Raw genomic sequence first — 17,447 nt, 5'->3', positions numbered from 1 at the left:
CGCCCAGAAGATGGTGACATAAGGGCACAGCCGGATCATATGGAAAAAATCAGCCGGGGCCTGGCTGCAACATGTGCAATCCGGTGAGGGGCGCAGACCCACCCTGTGTAGACGTGTAGGGGTGAGATAAGCCGTGTGGAGGTAATACAGCTGGATGAGGCGCAGTTTTGAAGAACATGTCAGGTTATTGGGAGCCATCAGGGCATCTCGACAATCCAACTCTTCCAGGGGACCCACTTATCCCTCCCAGCGGGTCCTCAATGCATCTAAGGTGACAGGGCTGTTATTCACGAAGGAGCAATATATTCGTGACACCCCCTTTTACCCAAATTACCCATAAGAACTTGAGCCTTTAACAGATTAAATCCAGGGAGTGAGATACCAGGTGGGACGTGTGTAGTAAGGGCATGATGAAGTTGCAAATATTTATGGAATTGAGTGGGGAGAAGGGAGTAGCGTTTTTGCAGTTCGGAGAAAGCCCGAATGTGGTCTTCCACCCAAAAGTCCCCAAGGAGTGTAATCCAGATCCGATCCCATCTTTGGAACCCTCGGAATGGGGGTCCTGTACAGGTAGGTTAAATTCTGTGGGAAGTCTGTGGACCTGAGCTCAAGACGGGTTTGACCAGCCTCCAGCAAACCAGTCATGGATGACAATGATTAGGGTGGCAAGGTAATAGAGGTGAAGTTTGGTCACCCCCATACCCACATCAAAGGGAGGTATCCGACAGAGGGTCAAGGCCATACGTGGTCTCCCACTCCCCCACAGAAACATGGTGAATACCCCGTCAAACTCACGGAACCAGCTAACCTGGAGATGAAAAGTGATATTTTGCAGGACATATAAAAAACACGGGAGGATCATCATTTTAAAAAGTGCCCGTCTGCCCAGGGGGTTGAGCGGGAGGGACTGCCAATGCTCAAGGTTGGATTTGGCTTTCGTGACCAGGGGCGTGAGGTTAAGGCCCACTCTAACTCGGGAAGCAGGGTTATCCAAATCCCGAGATATTTTAATGATTGCCTCCACAGGGGGATCGAGGACTGCAAATCAAAGCAGGTTCTTGAGGGGTGAAGGGGGACCAAGGTGGACTGTGTCAGGTTTAGGCACAGACCCGAAGTTGTCTCGAACTTCCGAAGCACCTCCAGACAACGTAGGCCGGAAGTCTCCGAGTTGGCCAGGAAAAGCAGGACATGGTCTGCGTAGAGGGTAATTTTGTCAATCTGATGATTTGAGGATCGCGTCATATGAGGCACGCCAGCGGTTCCATTGCCAGCACGAATAAAAGTGGTGAGAGGGGGCATCCCTGATGGGTTCCTCTGCGGATGGGGAATGCTTCTGAGAAAACGCCGTTAGTCAGGACCTTTGCCATAGGCCTTGAGTACAGGACTGGGATGAGGCGTCGGAAGAGGGGGTCAAAGCCCATCATGAGTGACCAATACATCCTCCAAGTAGCCCCAATCCACCGTATCAAAGGCCTTCTCAAAGTCTATTAGGAGTAGGGCCAAGTACGGGGTGAGCAGGTGGGGATGAGCTAGGGCAAGATAGAGGCGCCATATACAATGTTGAGTGCCGCTAGTGGGCATGAAACCGCATTGGTCCGGATGAATCAGCTCATGCAGCAAGGGGAGAAGACGCTGCACCAACTCAGTAGCGAAGATTTTCATTTCGGTGATTGATGAGCGAGATTGAGTGGTATTCTGCGCAGGAAAGGAAAGGTAGGTGGGTTTTCGGAATGACCACTATGGGGGCCACGTCGGTCTCAGGGGGGAAAGAGCCCGACTCTACCACATGTTTAAACAGGTCTGCGAGGTGAGGGACCAATACGTCGCGATAAGTCGCGTAATATTCCTGCAGAAAGCCATCTGGTCCCGGCGTCTTCCCAGAATTGAGTACGGCGATAGCGCCCTGGATCTCCTCAGGAGTAAGGGGACGATCAAGGTCCACTAAGTCGGCCTGGGGCAAGCAGGGTAGTGGGCTCCAGTTTCCCCCAGCAGGTGGGCTTGCGAGGCCTCGGGGGTCCGGGCAGAATAGAGCTGCGAATAATTGCCCACGAAGGCTTAGGCGATAACCACTGAGGTACAGTGGTGGGTACCGACAGCATCTCAGATTTCAGGAATATTTCTATTCGCCTTGGGGTAGCAGACCAGATTATGAAGCAGCTTACCATTTTTGTCACCCCATTTGTAGACACACGCCACGGAGGAGAGCCAGAGCATCTTGGCTGAATCCAAGAGATCTAGTGGATCTCGTCACGGAGCATCTCCAGTTGTCTAGCTGAGAGGGCATCCACTGTGTCTCCAGAGGTCATCTCAGGCTGAGCGGCTTGTGTCTCGAAATGGGTCGAGCGTGCGTTTTGTTCCGCCTGTTTCGCATGGACCAGGCCTCTAGCCACCCTACCAGGGTGGGTTTGCTGGCCTCCCACAACGTGGCTGCGGAGCAGACCGATTCAGTGTTGGTCAGTAAATAGTGTTTCAGCTCCACCGCAAGCACGTCCCTGAGATCCGCGTCCTGAAGAAACCACACGTTGAACCGCCATACCGAGCGCTGGCTCCCGGAGGTGAGTCCCAGGTGAAGAGAGATAGTGGAGTGATCCGAGATTTCCCCTGTGAGAATAGAGACATCAGAAACTAGCTGGCAATCTGTGGCAGGAAGGAGGAGCAGGCCAATATGGGAGTGGGTATTGTGGGCTGCTGAGGTGTGAGTGTACTGCTTCTGGCAGGGGTGCCAGATCCGCCATGCCTCCCACAAACTGAGGGTAGATGACCACTCCAGTAGTCGTTTAGAACAGGCAAGGAGTGATGAGGAGGGATCCCCAGTGGCGTCGAGGGTCGGCTGCCATACTGTGTTAAAGTCCCCCCTATTATGGTGTGTCCTTGAGGCAGGGCGGAGATTACCTCTGTCAGGTGTTGGAGTGTGGAGGGAAGTGTGGCCGGAGGAATGTATGTGGAAAGGAGGTTGAAGACCTGTCCCTCAATCCGACCAGAGAGGGCCACATAGCAGCGTGATATAAGATCTTGGAGTGGATATGGGCAAATGAAATTATTTATTTATAAGTGTTTTATATAGCGCGAACGAGACCCATGAGGGTATCAAAGCGCTTTACAAATGGTCATATGGAACAATACAATAAAGCAAACAACACCAATTCGGAGATGATATAGCATGTCGCAGCTCCTAGGACGCGGGATGTTGCGATCGCAAGGCCCAAGGTGACAGGTATAAATACAAGATAGTAACCATCAAGTGAAAGCATGAATGATAATATTGCTTCAAAACAGTGCTCAGGGAGAAGGGTCCTATAGATTCAAGAATAGAGATTTGCTAAAAAATTCCATTTTAATTTATTTTCGAATGATGCAGTTGAAGGGTTTATTCTGATTGCAGGGGGCAAGATGTTCAAAATGTGTGGAGCAATACCCAAGAAGTCTTGTTGTATGTTTTCTTTTTGTGAAATTTCTGCGGTTTCAACAATAAAGTGCTGGTGCTCCTAGAGGATCTGCACTGCCCGAAAGCTCAAGTTTTTCTGAAAGATATCTCAGAGTGTTCAAGTGTAGTGTTTTATGGGTCATGTACACAATTTTTAATTGTATCCTAGACTCATATGGGAGCCATTCTAGAGATGTCAGGATGGGAGAGATGTGGTAATTTCTTTAAGTTCTTGTGATGATTCTTGCGTCAGAGTTAAGAGAAGCTTTTAGTGGGGCCAACTTAGATCTAGGTAAGTCACAGACGGTTGTACTTCCATAATCCATCCTGGAAATCACTAGAGCTTGAACAGCTGACTTGAAGTCGTTCGGGGGAGTAAGGGCTTTATTTTTCTAAGGATGTTAATTTGTAAATTAGCACCTTTGATAGATGTACTGATGTTATCATGCATATTCAGGTTCTTGTCAAGCGTTATTTCTAGTGATCTTGTGGGGTTTATAATTGTGGGAAGGAGTAAACCGTTAATTGCTTCATCCACTCTTCAATGTCACATGACTGTTTGGGAAGGGAGGTTAAGAGGAATTCTGATTTAAGGACTTTGAGTTTGAGGTGGCTATAGGTCAGCCATTTTTGAGTTTTATTTAGAACTGTGTTGAGAGAGTTGATATCCTCAAGGGAGGAGATTTTCAAGTGTAGCTGAGTGACATCAGCCTACATATGGTAGTGGGTGTTAGATAATTTTGGAATTTCAGTTAGAGGTTCCATGAAGAGGTTGAAGAGAGTGGGTGATAGCGAAGACCCTGTGGGACGCCTAGTGTGTCTGGTGTGGTATTGGACAGGGACTGATTAACTTTGATCCTTTGAAAATTAGGTGAACCACTTTAGGACGGGCCCTGATAGCCCCATCCTGTGTTCCAGTAGGTCTATGAGGCTGTTATGTTTGACTGTATCAAAAACAGACAAGAGGTTTAGGAGGATTAGAAGGCAGGAGGATTTGTTCTCATCCAGCATTTTTTGTGCATCGTCAAATATGTCTGTTAAAGCAGATTCAGTGTTGAAGCCTGACAGAAGCTGGATTGGAATCGGTCTAGAAGTCAAAATTGGTCTATGTGATTGCATAATTGAACATGGACACATTTCTCCAGCAGCTTTGCCAGAGTCGGGTGTTAGAGATTGTACAGAAGTTATTTAGATCCATGTAAACTGCTGTGGTTGTTTTATGAGAGGGTTACCTGCCCTGATATTAGGCAGTCAGGAATAATGTCTTGAAGCAGTGATACATTAATTATCTTGGTCCAAAGTGGGAGGAGAGCTGTTTTAATCTTGCAGAAAAAAAATTGATCGATGAGGGTCACTGAAGTGGTTTTTAACGCTTTTAGCATGTTAAGAATGGTAGATTCATTAAAGGTTTTGAAAGTGTTCCAAGAGGCATTGTTTTTGAGATTATCCTTTGGAGACAAGGGGGCTCAGCTATTGTGGGGGGCTGATAAGATGTAGGACGGGAAGGTGTTCCGTGGCTGTCCTTAATGCACTTTCAATCTTTTATGGCTTTTTCCTGGAAGAAGGAGGGAAATTCCTCACAGTTTGGCTGCAAACAGGACCCACTTGGGGAAGCCAAACCAATAGGCAACCCAACTCTTCTCCAAGTGGGTCACCTATTAGTTTCTTGTTTGAAAAAATCAAATCGTTTTGTAGGTCGGTTTCTGGCATTATCTAGTTGGTTTCTGAAGAAATTCGCTTTTGTGCTTCTGTTGTGCTTGTTGTACAGGCTTCTCAGTGTTCACATTAGCTTCAGGTGTTCGAGGAATGGTAAGAATCTCCATAATAATTCAGCTTGCCTCAGATTACGTCTTTCTGCATTTAGACTACCATTGTGCCATGGTTTGATGTCTTTGGAGGACAGTCTTTTTAGCTGTAAATGCGCAAGCGAGTCTAGAATGTTCTTGCTGGAATTATTGTAGTGATCTGCAAGGTCTTGAAGATCTGACATATCTACTGAAGGGGGCAAGAAAATTACTGAGGGATGTTAGTTCATTCAGGTTTATATTTCTCAGGCTTCTTTTCCAGTGTCTGGTTGTCTTTACTTGAGCCTTTTTATTTCTAATTGATTCCATAATATGGAAGGTGATGCAGTGGTGGTCAGTCCAGTCACATGGAACTATAGACTTGAATTTAATGGAGTTGGCTTTAGCAATGATTAAATTCAAAGCCAAACCCAAATTGTGGGTAGGACTGTCACAGATTTGGGATAGGCTGAGGTCTCTTAGGAAGGTTTTTAGGCTGTTTACGGCTTGGTCATTTGGGTAATTCCAGTGGAGGTTGAAATCTCCAAGGAAGATCTTGTTGCAATCTTGTCCTACATTGGTTGAGCTGATTTTCATAATTTGTTCTATGAATGTGATGTTGTCCCCTGGGGGATGATAGATTGCATGTAGTTTGAATAATGGCTTATTGTTACACAATATATCAGTGCATAGGTATTCACATGAGGCTAGGTCAATGTTTTGTAATTGTTTTACTGAGAGACTGTTATGGTGTATGCCAGTGATACCTCCATCTGTTCTGCTAGATCTATATAATCTTATGATGTCATAGTTGGGTGGAACTAGTATGTCAAGTATTGTAGTGTAAAATAATCATGTAGCCATGTTTTGGTTAAGATTTGAGGGTCGAGGTCTTGTGCAGGGATAATATCAGTTATGTCTGTTGTGTGTCTCACCAGCAATCTGCAGTTGAGTAACATACATTTCAGGTGTGGTTTTGTGTCCCTAGAGAACGTCTGGGTAAAGGGAACTTGCGAAAGGTTAGACTTGTTAATGACTCTGGTGTTAAGTCTATGCTCTCTGTGTGGCTTTACAGGAATTGTTTGGATATAACCCAAATTGTCAGGATAACTGAGGTTTGTATTATATGAGCGGAGGAGTGAGTGAATGTCGCTATTGGATAGTGGACCTTTGAGTATATTGGGCCGACTGGAAGAGTTGGAGTATAGTAAAGTTCTACATCTCAAGTGAGGTGACCTCTAGATTAGTGGGATTCCATTCGTTGAGAGTTGAGATGGAGCCTTGTTTAGTATAACCTAGGTTTGGAGGTAATGTGCCTATTTTCCCCAGGAGTCCAAACTCTGCAGTGATGCATAATAGATTTTGTATGTTTGACTTAATTTGTTGCAAGTCTTGAGTAATTTCACCCAGTCTGGAATCTAATGAGGTGTGGGAATAAGTGAGTGTGGATTGGGTCGACGGGTTAAGTGGAGTGGGTGCTCAAGACTGCGTTGATCAAGTGTTGTTAGTCTGTGAGAACATGTGGGGGGAAGTTGGCCTGGAGATGGAGTTAAGCTTGAGGGGAGGAGGTGGGGAGCTTAATAGTGGGATAGATATGGACCCTGTGGACGTATGAGTCATGGCGCTCGTTTGGTTTGGGAGCTCGTATTTCAAGAGTGCCTTCCTGTGGGCCAAGGGGAGTACCATTGGCGAGCTATTAGTATCCATGAAGGTGTGGATGGATGAGGATGGCAAGATTGGGGTGATGGTGTTACTACCATTACGGAATAGCTCTGTGATGAATACTCTGGAAGAATAGAGTGGGCGTAAACTTGTTTGGGAATTCCAGAAGGAGGACTCAAACCCCCCTGGTGAAGGTGGAGAGTTAGAGTTGGATGAATTGCTTGTTGAGGAGGAGGAGGAAAGGAGTCAAGTGTGAAGTATGGTGAGGAAATACTTATCTCATTGCCTGCCTGAATCTGGCAAATATAAATCAACCTTTCTAAACTGACCAGGTTTTCAGGATACTGTGTCAAATTGATATCACCATTAAATTGGCTACACAATATTTCTCGGAGACACAAGAGTAAGTTGCTTCTCCATTGACTCCTTCTGTAAGGCTTCCTTGTGGCTGCTACAAATGACCTTACTAATACAAATCCATTGTTGACTGAGTTTGTCTGTATTAGATGGTAAAAAATGTATTTCTTGCAATGTCTGTCTGTATGGAGGTGAAGTGGCGAAATAACTTCTGTTCTTTAACATAGTGAAAGTCTGTTCATGTTTAAAAATATGACCCTTGCTCGCCTTAAATGGGAGAGGGGGCCATCATTATAAATACTGAGTGTTGGATTTGGCCCTTATTGCAGGGTTATCCCTGAACATTTTGCCTTCTTCCTAGTATTTTTTCTTGCCTGGTGTTGGTGGGTTTAGGACTCTGAGCACGTTATCACTGCTGTCCAGTGTTAAAGTGCATGTGCTCTCTATGGCAAATTTGGTAAGATTGGTCTACACCTGTTGGGCGTATTTAATTTACCTATCAGTCCCCTGTAAAGTGGTATCTCATATACCCAGGGCTAGTAAATTAAATACAACTGGTGGGCTTGCAGCGCTGCTTGCGCCACCCACCAAAGTAGCCTTTCAAACCTGTCTCAGGCCAGTTTAAGGTGGGTGCCAAGTGTATGACTCCCCTTTTACTACATATTAGTCACCCCTAAGGTAGGCCCAAGCAAGACCTATGGGCAGCTAGTGCTGGATGCACTGTAGATAAAAGGTAGGCCATGTGCCTTAACTGTGTGGCATGTCCTGGTAGTGCAAACAGCTATTTTGGTTTCTCACTACTGTGAGGGTGCCCTCTCATAGGAATGCATTGGGGATTCCCTGATATGTATTTCAGTGGTAATTCCTGGTATGAGAGGAGTAGCGTGATCAAGTTCGGTATTATTGGAATAGTGGTAATAAATGCTGTGTAATGGTGTTTGCAGATTTATTATCACTATTTTAGAAATATCACTTTTAGAAGTAGGCATTTCAGTGTGCTATGTGTCTTTTTGCCTGCCTCTTTTGTATTGCATGTCTGACTCTGGAGTTACTAGGGCTGCGGAGGTGCAATGGCTCCAGAGGGGCTGGGTGAGTCTGATCTATGCTGAAAAGGCCTAAATGTATTTAGAGTAGTGGGAGGAGTTGCTCCTGGTCCTGAATAGGACTGTCCCTGCCTTACACAATGCTGGCTCTACACTAACAATGAGGGTTTTTGTGCACTGTAAAGATGTCCTTAAGTGCCCCCCAGAATTGGTTTGCACCGGACTCAGACACCTGTGCCAGGGGCGAGAACAAAGATACTCACAGTATAAATATTGGGGCTGTGACCCCATGTGCTGTTTGTACCTGCTTGGATCTGTGTTGCTGAAGGACTGCTGGGTGCCAGGAGGAACCGCCACAAAGGACTCCTCCTCTACTGGAGGGCCCTGTGAGCTGGCCTGCCTGGGCCCAGCTCTGCCCCTTGTGACTTGGGGTTCAGCGTGTGGTGAGAGCTTGACTCGTTCCATTCAGGGTTTGAAGGACCCTGCTCTGCAGGACTCAGCCGATTTAGCGTTATGAGGGCGCTGGAGTCAGGGGAGGTTCAGTCCCCTGCTGTGGGGAAGTTTTATGTTGCTTGCCCAATCCTTTGTGCACCGTGCCGCCTGAGCCAGAAACAGGAGCGGTATTCTGGCTGACAGAAATCGCTTCATGACCGCTGCATCTTTTTGACCGCTTGAGCCCGGGAGGTGGGCGTCTCGCAAAGCACCCGGAAGGCAGGCAGTGTTTGGACCTGATTGTGGGCGAATCCCAGGCCGCCAGCCAAACAGCCAGTGATGGCAGCCAAAAGCCAGGCAAAGGTCGAGCCTGACTGTGGGCGGGGCCCACCGCCGCCGAGAAGAGGACCTCACTGAGCGCGGTTCCCGCTTGAGGAAGCGCAGCCTGAGAAGCTGCTGAGGTGGGCCGGAGAAAGGAAGAGTACTGGCCTTGGTGCTGCAAGTCCCACCCTCCCTTATGAAGCTGCTGCTGGAAGGAAAGCTGAGTGTACTGCAGCGATCGCTTCTCTACCGCCGATTGCTTCCCGGTGTGTGGAGGGGTCCACATGGGGGTTCCCTTGCCCTGAAGGAATTGGGGACCCTTTTTCTGTTGTTCAGTGCAGCAAGAGGGTCTGCACAACTAGTGACCAGGTGAGGACCGCCGGAGGCCCCGCTCGATGGGGAGAGATACGGCCTGGGCCAAAGTTGTCTGCGGGCTGCACACTCACAGGGTCAGCCCATGGGATACAAGGTTGTCCCCAGCCAACGTAGGCAGAGTGGTTACCTCCCCATCTGCTTGTACAAGTAGCGTGGACATTGTTGTTGAGGACCACTCAGGAAGAGACCTCGACGGAGGCCCCTGGGACTACCGAATTCCTGGTTGAAGGTGGGCAGAAGGCCCAGAAGCCTAGTGAGCAACAGCTCATGAGATTGCACAGTGAAGGGGTCATTGTACAGCAGGCAACTTATCAGTAATTGCCCTGGTGCCCTGCAGAGAGATGTACCTTAAGGGTGCTATTATATTGTGTTCACCCTAATAATGTTTACGATGTGTGCACTTCACCAGTGTTGTGGGCAATAATGATGTTACCTGATGATGAGGGGCCTGATGCGCAGAATGTGATAGGGTCACCTAGGTAATGCTATGATGGCTACACCTAATGCTTCTTACTAGGGTACACTGATGATTAGGATGTATGACTAATCTGTTAATGCCCTTAGGTGGTGTGTGCACCTACTGAGTGTGCATGGTGTTACTAGGGTGCCCTAGTGTTAGGATGTTATGCCACATGCCTCATCGTGACAACGTGTAGACCCGACAGGAGATTTAACTCCAAATTGAAACTTTTAAGAAATTTGCCTTTGTATATATCGATTATGATGTATTTTGAGACTTCAATTGATTATTGCTGAGAAACTGAATTTAGCCTCGAGAAAGCCCTGGCGCAATTCGCCAGAGAGGGCAAAACACGTGTCGGCTGTTTTCGTTCAACTTTGTATTAATAAAAATGTTATACTCTTCCTAAACCTTGAATCGACCTCATCTGTTGAATGATAATTTGAATCAACGATTAAAGGATTTAACCTCAAAAACATCACGCACAAAAACCTGGAACACATACTCTACTTCTTATAAAACTGTTCTCTTCTAAAACTCTAAAAGGTCCAGAGTTTTCGAGTATGTTTCCCCCACAAAAACCTCTGTGAAGACAGATATAGTCCTGGAATCCTTGGACCTTCAATGCTCAGTCGTTATGAGTCTCATGCCTAATGTGTTTATGCTAAGTGCCTCTTGCCAGTAGCTTCTGGTTGTTTCTTTATTTTCACTACTTATGTGTTCTAGTGGTTATGACAGTGGCCCGATTGGCCCTGTAATGTATATAATCCCCTATAAAGTCATACAAATGCTATTTTGTTATATAACCTTGTGTGGAGTTACTTTTGTGGTGTGCCTAGTGTGTTGCTGCTGTGTTAGCGTGTTGCGCAAATGCTTTACACATTGCCTCTGGGATAAGCCTGACTGCTCTGCCAAGCTACCAAGGGGGTGAGCAGGGGTTATCTTCAGCATGTAACTCCCTTGCCCTGACCAGAGTGGTAGTTTCTCCCTGACTTAGGCACTTGCCCTAGCCAACCAGAATTCCCATTTCTAACACTGAGCTATACTTCTACAGGGGGATGATGAGGGAGGCGGGACCTAAGGAATTTTACATTTGTGGGAGTAGGACAGTTAGAATGTTAAGAGAGGAGGATCATGAGTATGCTTTTCTTGGCCATATAGGTTTCATGATATATGGTGCAGATGTTCATGTGCTGGATGCCGAATGTCATAAAAGTCCCCTGATTAGCTTAGGGTCTTCTTCGTTCACTGTGCATCTGATCCTGAATGTGACATGGGATGGTTCATGAAAAGATTACCACAGGAGCGTGTCTGAGGAGCTACTTTGCGGTGTCCAAGCACTGGGTTCCTTCTGCCCTGCAGCTCTAAAGATCAGAATTCTTTACTTAGGCACCACTAATATAATGTGGGGTAGTGTAGCTCAGGTGAGCTGCAAACATGGTCAGGTAGCAAATGACCATAGTGAATGCAGTCAGCAGCAGCATATCAGCCTCGTCCAAGGACTGGGGTGCCATGTTATTGGAGTCCGTTGTCCACCAAATCACAGTCATAGAGTTGTGGGCTTGAGGCCACAGTCAACAGATCACATCCCTTTCCTTCGTCTATGGGAGCATGTGCAGTGTCCCATTCTGTGTTCTGGTCGGCGTTAACAACATGTCAGGTAACAGGGAACTCTATGGAGAAGTGCCTATTTTCATTCCTGCCAAGCTACGCCTCCCTAAGGAGAGCATCTTCACCAGTGGCGTAACGAAACCTGAGGGGGCCCTCCTGTAGGGTATGTGGTGGGGCCCCCTCCGGACTCAATCTGGAGGTCTCTGGCAAAAGTGCGGTACTGAGGGAGCCCCCTGGATGTTAGTGGCCCCCCTGCATAGCGGGGGTTGCGGGGCCTGTGTTATGCCTCTGGTCTTCACTTCCCTTATATGATGGGACTTATTTGGGGCAAAACTGGCTGCAGCACTACAAATAGTATGTCTGGCTGCCACTCTCAAACAAGATGCTTCCTTTGACTAACAAACAATGATACGTAAAAATATAAATTACATTTTATTAATCGTGCATACAAAAATACTAAAATCAAATTGTAATGATCAAATTCAAAAAGGGGATGCATTCAAAAGAGATAATTGCAGAAATCAAGGGACACTTACACAAGGTTAGTTTGGCTGCCCTAGTCAAACTCATGCATAGATTTTGGACTAAAGACTTGTTAATTCACTATCACTATCACTAACTTGCAGGTGTTGCCCAGAACCCGCAGATCTCAGCCTCACGTGTGCTAACATGTTGAATCACCAACTTTTGAAATTTGTCAGGCGAGCTCTTATTTGATCTCCAAACACAGTGCTCTACTCAGAGACTGAGGATATTGACAGCTGGAGAGGATGCCCAATGACCCAGTGCCACGGGTGAAGCTCTCTTGTGAGTTCCTTGGGTTGAAGGAATTAACCTTTCAATCAGTCAGCACATCTGCCAACTCTACTTTCCACATTTTACCCAGAGCTTGGTACTACTGTGGCTGGCTCTTTGGATGAGATGGAGTGTTAGAATTGGGGTCTCTAGTTGGCAGAGGTAGGTACCCTTGTCCAAACTGGGACCCTTGCTTCTAGTCAGGGTAAGGGGAATACACTCTTTGGATAACCTCTGCTCACCCTCTTGGTAGCTTATCCCAAAGGCAATGAGTAAAGTATTTGTACCAACACTCACAGTACCACAGTGAAAACACCACAAAAGGAGACCACACCAGTTTAGAAAAATAAATTTTCTTCATCTAAACTAAACAAGACCAAAACGACAAAAATCCAACATACACAGTTAAAAATATGACTTTCAAAAGGTTTCAAGATCTAGTACCTTAGAAAACCATGGATGCGTGACTTTTCACCGAAGTACCTATAGATGCATCAAAGTTCCAAAAGCCAAACAGCTGCAGAGTCAGAAAACATAGAGATGTGACACTCCTGAGATCGATGCGACAGTTCTGCGACACACAGAGATGTATAGATTCCGGCCTTTACGGGAAGTGATGCGTCGATTCTTCTTGATGGTTCCGGTTCGCAGGTGATGCGTTGGGAAAGTGTGCTGCACAGGTATGATGCGTTGAAATCCGGGATGCGTTGGCGAACGATGTGGCAGCATCGAGCAAAGCTGCATTGGTCCTCTTCAGCCGCGATCCCTCGAAGCGTCGATTCCTGTAGTTCTTCAAGCTACTTCCTTCTTCCAGCTCCCAAACAGTAGCAACAACCTCCAGAGATCTAAAACAGGCACCGGCACCTCAAAGCAGGTAAGAACTCACAAAAGCAGAGTTCAGGGGAGCTGGGGGTGAAGTGTTTGTGTCCCTGAGACTTCTGAACAGGAGGCCAGCTCACTTCAGACCCTTGGAGATCTCCTTCAAGCAGGGGACACAGTACACAGGAAAGTCCTTCTCCTTTCCTTGGCTTAAACAGCAATTGCAGGCCAACCCAAGACACACAGCAAGGGTAGTACATCTCCTCAGTCTCTCCAGCTCTTCTCCTTGGCAAAGATTCCTCTTGAATTCCAGGAAAGATCTAAAGTCTGGGGTTTTGGGTCTGATACTTATACCCCAAAATGTTTTTGTTCTCTTTGTGCAAGGGGCTCTGAGTCCAGGTCAAACCAATTCTGGGGGGCACTATGCAAGTGCACAACAACATCCATTGTCAGTGTGAGCCTTGGCTCCAGACGCACCACAGGAGGGCAGAGCCAGCAATGTGGAAGGCAGGCACAGCCCTATTCAGGTACAGGTGCTACTCCTACCACAAATCCATTGCAGGTCAGGCCTATTCAGCCTAGTGCTGACTCATCCAGTTTCCTGGAGTCACTGCACCTCCCCAGCCCCCGTCACTCCAAAGCCAGACAGTCAATCCACTACCAGGCAGAGGCACACAGGATGGTTGAACAAGAAAATAGACACTTTCTAAAAAGCGGTATTTTCAAACACACAATTTAAAAAAGCATCTTTACTAAAAGATGTATTGTTAAATCCTGAGTTCAGGGATACTGAACTCCATTTTCCATCTTATCCCTTTGGGAAGATATGCTTGTAAAATATTACGAAGCATTCCGCATTCTGTCTTATGGGGCAAGTTAGCCTTTTAATGGTGAAAAACGAAATTGGCAGTATTTCACAATCAGGACATGGTACTTACACCAGTATATGCCCTACCTTTCACATACACTGCACCCTGCCCGGGGGGTACCTTGGGCCTACCATAGCGGTGCCCTATATGTAAGAAAAAGGAAGGTTAGGGCCTGGAAAGTGGGTGCATTTGCCAAGACGAAATGGCTTTAAACAAACTGTGCACCGGCACCATGGTGGCAGGCCTGAGACATCTTTTCAGGGCTACTCATGTGGGTGGCACAATCAGTGCTGCAAGCCCACTGATAGCATTTGATTTACCAGCCCTGGCACATTCAGTGCACTTTACTAGGGACCTACTGGTACAAGAAATATGCCAGTCAGGGAGGACCAATCACAATATCAATTTACACAGAAAGCATATGCCCTTTAGCACTGATCATTAATTATAATGGGGTATCCCAGTGACCCTCAGAAGCTGGGTCCTAAAGATACACAAAAATAGTGGTTCTGTCGGGTACCTTTAGCACTGATCAGCAGTGGTAAAGTGATCAGAGTCCTATAGCCAACAAACACAGGTCAGGAAAAAATTGGAGAAAGAAGCTAAACATTTGGGGATAACCCTGCAAAAGGGCCATTTCCAGCATGGAGAGATCACCCTTCTCCCTACTTGCATCACGACAGAAGGTCTCTGCACCAACTTATTTCACCAAACACATCATCTTGCTGTAAACATAAATGATAGTCATGATAAGCGCCAGGACCATTAGCTGGGTAGGTGAATGTTTAAATAAGGCGTGTTTTCTATGACGAAAAATTTAACTTTGAATGATTTCCTCCTATACGACGTGTATTGATTGATTCACACATAAAACTATAATAATGATGTCATAGCATAGACTGGACGCCATATAAACTACATGTACAGACACTGATCTCTATAACCCCTGTTCTCTTGAGAAAGCCTTATTTCTACATGTTGAGCTAATCCCCTCGGTCAACACAAGGATGGACATCCCCACAGTGGCTCGTAGAAGTTACAGTTGGACATGAAAGAAAGACGGGTTGACAAATACTAGGCTTCAGTATATCTTCCTAGTTGGACAGAGTTTTGTAGAACCAGTCAAGATATTTTTTTAGGCACAAGTGAATATATTACAATTTAAAAAAAAACAGTTAAACTCGCGTCTTCGTTTATTTATTTTATTATCTTTTTTGATTAGGGTTTTTGTGAAGCACAATTTAGCTTCATCTACAGCCTGGGTACTAGGAAGCACTTTTCATTGGTGTAGGAGGAGCAATGGCGCAAAGGCCCACTGGGAGAAAAACCAATGCACTGTAATTGTGTCTCTTGGCACTGCCGTTTTAGCAGGCGGCCTCGTGTTCCTTATTTGCACTACTAAACCTCTAGTGGGGTTAGTCTAAACTATAAAACAAATAATTGCCTAGTCCAGGGCATTCTCCAGAGACTTACGAGAGGGGACATAAAAAATGGATTCATGGGCATTTCACTGTCCATTCTTAAAGCAATTAATTATATGCGAGTCAACCACGAACACCGGAGAAAACACTGATATTTTTTGGCCGCTTCAGCAGTGCTAGTTTTTTAGTGGCGATCTTAGCTGAGAATTTGCAAGTCAATCTATAGATAGGAATGTAAGAAGGCAGGTCCTCTTGGCTTCAACACCGACTGCACGCGCCATAGCAGAGCTCTCCCCTGCACGGCTGGAATGAACCCTTCCGCCCGTCTAATCATCCTAACTTTAATTGGCCAGGAGCCTCCCACAAGGAGAACCTGGCCTATTGACTTTAGAATTGATTTTTTAACTGCAATGCATGCGCCTGTCATCAAATACTAAAATTTGGCAACTAATCTTTTTGGTTGCCATGGCGCTTCTTGGCTCTAGGAGCCAAGCTGAGCAGTTTATAAATGATTGCATTAAACGGTTCTTTGCAGGTTTTCCAATATAGCTCTGCAAATTTACTCCAGTTTTTTAACTTCCATTACTGGGGCTGTCCTTGCTTTTTTTCCTGTGTGGAGATTAGGGACTCACAGTGATGTACAATAAAATAAATTATGCTGTGGGAGCCCGGAAGGGGTGCAGCGGCTTCCACCTGCGTAAGCAAATCTCCATCATATTAAAACTATAATATGCGTGCCTATATCCGAAATATTTGAGGTAGACATTTAAAAAAAGATTCAACTGCGAAGTGACCTTTCATTTATTTCGGTCTTCTCGAGATAAAGAATTTGTGCTCCTATGATAGAGATTTGCCTGCTTAAGGTATATTTAACCTGATTGATTTTTTCCGCAGTAACTAGCAAATAAATATATTGTCTTTAAATAAAGAGGCAAAGCTTAGGGGAGAGAGGAAAATACATTAGATAAAGTGCCAGCATTTTAATTTATAAAGATTTGCAGGCCACTGAGGAGTTCTGTAGTGATATAGAGGCACGAAGGTATAGGACGAGTGCCTTAAATAAATCCACATAACCCAAAGGTCACTTAAAATATCCTTTTGTGTCTAATCATGGTTATTTTATTTCTTATACTATATTACCACACTCTTTCAGAAATTGCCAGGTAGCCCAGTGACAAGATGGAAATCTATATCCAGACCTGGCACTTTAGCATCAATCTCCTTGAATGATGCGATTTTTAAGTCCAAAGTAAACAATTTTAGATTTTAAACTTTATGTTTCAGAACACATCACATTGTTTGAAAAAAAGCTAAAAGTAGATACATTTCTAACATTCGTCTGAAAATTTCTATTAGACTCCTACCATAAAGATTAAAAAGTAACCGTTTTGGTAGGAATCGCACTTTTGCTAAAGATTTGGGGCCTCATTTATGACTTTTTGCCGTAGGGAAGCGCAGCAGGCCTTCCTGCTGCGCTTCCCTATTGCAAAAGAAAAGGGCAGAAATGCGCCGTATCTATAAGATACGGCGCATTCCTGTCCTTTTCCCCTGCGCCGGCGCACAATGGGCTGCCTGCGCCAGCGCAGGCACCCTTGCACAATGGTGCAAGGGTGCCTGCGTTGCGGGGAAGATTATTTTTGTACAGGAAGGGAAACCTTTCTGTACAAAAATAATCACAAGAGGCTTTTCCTCTTTGTATGTGTGCTGCAGAATGCAGCACACATAGAAAAAGGAAATACGAGGAGAAATAAAGACATTTCTCCCTGTTGCGCCTCCCTTACGCCTCCCCTGGGGAGGCGTAAGCTTTTGGCACTGCTTCAGAGTTACGATTTCTTGTAAATCTGGGGCAGTGTCAAAAGGCCATGGATGTTGCTGGGAACGCCCCCAGCAACACCCATTGCACGCCCCTTTAACGCAGAACACTGCGTTAAAGGGACTGATATTTATCAGGCAGCAGTACGCCACAAAAACTGGCGTACTGCTGCCTGATAAATACCACGCAGGCTTCTGCGCCACGGAACTTCATGATAAGTGAAGTTCCGATGGCGCAAGGGGCCTCATAAATGAGGCCCCA

This window comes from Lissotriton vulgaris, chromosome 1_1 (assembly GCF_964263255.1).
Source record: "Lissotriton vulgaris chromosome 1_1, aLisVul1.2, whole genome shotgun sequence".
In the NCBI taxonomy this organism is placed as follows: Eukaryota; Metazoa; Chordata; class Amphibia; order Caudata; family Salamandridae; genus Lissotriton; species Lissotriton vulgaris.
The sequence above is the reverse complement of the archived record's forward strand: the minus strand, read 5'-3'. Positions refer to the sequence as shown.